General features: G+C 40.5%; 1 pseudogene; it reads left to right on the top strand.

Annotated features, from left to right (window-relative positions):
• The first annotated feature begins 418 nt into the window (after positions 1 to 418).
• Positions 419 to 1,596, top strand: LOC110711334 (annotated as a pseudogene).
• Positions 1,597 to 3,927: the final 2,331 nt, after the last annotated feature.

Below are 3,927 nucleotides of genomic sequence, written 5' to 3' on the forward strand. Positions count from 1 at the left end.
CTGTAGTCGAGCTGATCCTTCGATGTTTATCTGGCGATCCTCCTTTGAGATAGTGATTATTCTGCTCTATGTGGATGATATCATTTTGACCGGTTCTTCATTAGCTGTTCTTCGTTCATTGATTTCTAGACTCTCTTCACAGTTCTCTATGAAGGATCTAGTGGGCGTACTGTTGGACCTGTCCACTCAAGGCATTGCGAGCAAATGGTTTTTGAAAAGCGCTCGAAATCATGGTAAACATTTTTCCAGTGCTTCAGCGGGGTTTGACCCTTTGGTATACTGAAACTCATGTCGTACAGCCAAGTAGAAAAGCAGCGAAACATAAATTCTCGTAGAAAAGAGAAATGTTTTGTTTTCTCGTTATTCGTGGAGGGGTCGCGGAAAGAGTTGGGTTCAAGTCCCATAGCCCCGATGTGGCGAAAAAGACTGACTGATTCAATAATACATAATGCCTGCATTAAAACTTAAAACTTGTCGTCTACTTTCGGGAAATGTTCGGAATAAAGAACTTACAATAGTGCAACGCCGCATTCTCGGAAAATTGAGAATGAAGAAAAGATCTATTAAGAAAAAGATTTATCCGAGAAAAAATCGTAACAGTTACATACAATTACAAACTACACGAAAGTTGTCCCTTTTTCATGGTAATTTACCCATCACAAAGATGCATAGAAGAACAAAACGAACTTCATATATCCCTTTTCTACTCAACCCAGAAACAAGATTGGACGTTATTCTGGTTCGTCTCCATTTTTGTGAAACTATTCCTCAAGCAAGGCAGCCGATAAGTCATCGAAAAGTGTGTGTGAATAATGGAATAGTCAACATTAGTCATTTTCAAGTTTCCCACGGTGATATAATATCTTTTCAAGAAAATTACGCGAGAACCCGCGGTGAAGAAATAAGGAGATTCTTCTATATCAAAATATCAGTTGAAAAAATCATAGGCAAATTTTGGGGTCGCTGGGTAAGAATGCAGAGAAGAAAAAATAAAAAAAGAAGAAGCAAAAAAAAAATGGCTCCGCCGAGTAAGACTGTGGAGAAGAAGCAAAACAGAATGGTTCTGCCGACTCAAAACTAAGAAGGAATGCCGCCTACTACTAAAAGACCGGTTTTTGCAAAAGTTACATTCTTCTATGCAAAAAGAAGACTTAAAAAGAACAAAGAAGTTTGGATCCGACGCTGAGCACAACAGAATGAAGAGGAATTTTTTTCACTCCGTGACCTTATCGAAGAAGAGAATGCAGAGAAGAATCAAAAGGATAGAACTACCTACTCATTATTCGGAGGTCAATCATAGAACACTAAAAGCTGTGGTATCTTATGGACCTAACATAGATCACATCCCTCACGACATAAGATTGAAAGATCCAAACCTTCCTCTTCGGAGCGGAAAGGGGCGTGGCCAAAACACATAAAGATCGGCGTAGTCGCTCATAGGGGCATATCTATCCGGATAGAGATAAGGACAGGGATCCATCTAGATAAAATATTGAACCGGTTTCATTTTTTTTTTTTCTTTATTCTGGTTGATTGCCTTTTTTTTTACGACAAGTTTTAAATCTTAATGCAGGCAAGGTAATGCCAATTCACTTAGAAGAACAAGTAAGGAAACATTTTCTCAATTATGACTTTCTGGGTCGGAGCGTAGACGGGCGAGCAGAGCCCAGGAAAGAGGGAAGCCCTCATAGAGCAGTCTTCTACTTCTAGTCGACTGCTGCCCTGAGAGAAAGCAGCCTCCCTCGGGAAACATGGCCCAATTTCTCTTCTTTCTTTTTGATTTTGGGTTTCTTTATTGCCCAGAATGCTAAAAGGTGGGGAAGAAGCTAGCCGAACCCGGGCACATAAGAAATTCTCGGCGTCGAGAGATCGTAAGTAACTCAGTGAATGCTCTCCAAGAAGGGCTTGGTTTGGAAGAAGGAAATGAAATATGAACAACCGCGCTGGTCGTACGTAATAGATCGACTTTTATGCTAGTTCTTACTCCAAACCAGCATGAAAGTTCCATTTCAGTGAAGGACGACGTACCATGATACTTCTGTTTTGTCGAGCCCGGCTTTGGTCTCTGGTTTGATGGTTGTACGTGCTATAAATCCGGTACATTCCGTTTTGTTTCCCATCCCAGTCTTTCGCAACACTTCAGGTTTACTTCTTTTGTTAGGTCTCGATTTTTCCGCCATGATCTTCCCAGTAGTTTATATAGGAGCTATAGCCGTTTCATTCCTATTCGTTGTTATGATGTTCCATATTCAAATAGCGAAGATTCACGAAGAAGTATTGCGCTATTTACCAGTGAGTGGTATTATTGGACTGATCTTTTGGTGGGAAATGTTCTTCATTTTAGATAATGAAACCATTCCATTACTACCAACCCAAAGAAATACGACCTCTCTGAGATATACGGTTTATGCCGGAAAGGTACGAAGTTGGACTAATTTGGAAACATTGGGCAATTTACTTTATACTTACTATTTTGTCTGGTTTTTTGGTTTCTAGTCTTATTTTATTAGTAGCTATGATTGGGGCTATAGTACTGACTATGCATAGGACTACTAAGGTGAAAAGACAGGATGTATTCCGACGAAATGCTATTGATTCTAGAAGGACTATAATGAAGAGGACGACAGACCCACTCACGATCTACTAAAGGTATCGGAGATTGATTGGTTCGAATCCAATTCGTGAGATGGCAGTGATCTTTAGCCGGTCATGGCCATTAAACCATTGTAAGGCTTTAAGCACCTACAGAAGTCGTATATATAGTATAGACTAGGTCTTTTATAGGTCTGGGCTTTTGCGCCTGTGTACATGTTGCGCTGAACCGAAGTGAAGTACATTGCGTGGCTGCCCGATCATGACGTAGTCCGAGATTGTTGATTGAGATTGATCTTACTCAACCTATTAAACATAACATTGTGATTGAGGGATCTAATGGAAGAACTATAAATCAGAAGGTTGTGCATGAAACTCCGATTCAAGGTTGTCCTTACGCTGAGGAAGGATATTGCTAACCTCTCTTGTTTATCTTACCGGGATGAGAGGGCATATTTGACTAGGAAGCAAGCAAAGCTAGTCTCTCTATACCAGCTAGCAGTCTCGTTTAGGGAGTCCCCTTCTTTACTGAGTAGGGTTCCCGGGTGCCTATACGATTATTAAGGCATGATGCTACTGTACCAGTAGTGGAGTGGCTTGAATAAAATCCTTTGTCTAGAGAGGGTGTAGCGATAACCAAAGCTGACTGTACTAGAAACTCAAGATGTTGTATAGGCAACTGGCCTTCTAGTAGTGTATCGAACTACAAGACAGGAACGACCCATAATCATTGACGAAGAGAAAGGGATAAAACATATTGAGGAGAAGCTTTCACAAAGGCCAATAGCCGATAGCTGATGTCACTAGCCTGAACTTCTTTATCTACTTGAAAGCTGATGGAAGTACGGCTTTATTCAAGGAAGTGTCCCCTATGATATTATATTAATAAAGAGTCCTTGGATTCGCCTTTTTTCCGTAAGCCTAGATGCAAGGTGCAGTCAAGCCCTTTGAATCTCTTCCATTGAAGAAGACAGACTTCAAGACTGAAACCTGTCCCTTTCCCCTTTTCATAATAATAAGGTAAGCTTGTTTGCCTTCAACATGAAATAGAAAAGCGGCTGAAAAGAAAGCCATTTATCGAGAGTTATTCAAGGTGAAGTAAATCCCCTATATCTGATAGCTGTAACAGGCCTTATTTCTAAAGAGAAATTGACATAGAAAGCGACTGATTCCAGGCTTAGTATCTTCGGTTTCATCTTATAGGCTGACTTTCATCACTCCGGTTAATAAACCACCTAGCTTGACTCTCATAGGCTGGATTCCTTGCTTGCATCATATCGTACAAATAAGGAAGAGATTCCAACTATGCAGCCCTCTAACGATAGGACTGGAATC

The sequence above is a fragment of the Chenopodium quinoa genome, unplaced genomic scaffold (assembly GCF_001683475.1).
Source record: "Chenopodium quinoa cultivar QQ74 unplaced genomic scaffold, ASM168347v1, whole genome shotgun sequence".
Classification (NCBI taxonomy): domain Eukaryota; kingdom Viridiplantae; phylum Streptophyta; class Magnoliopsida; order Caryophyllales; family Amaranthaceae; genus Chenopodium; species Chenopodium quinoa.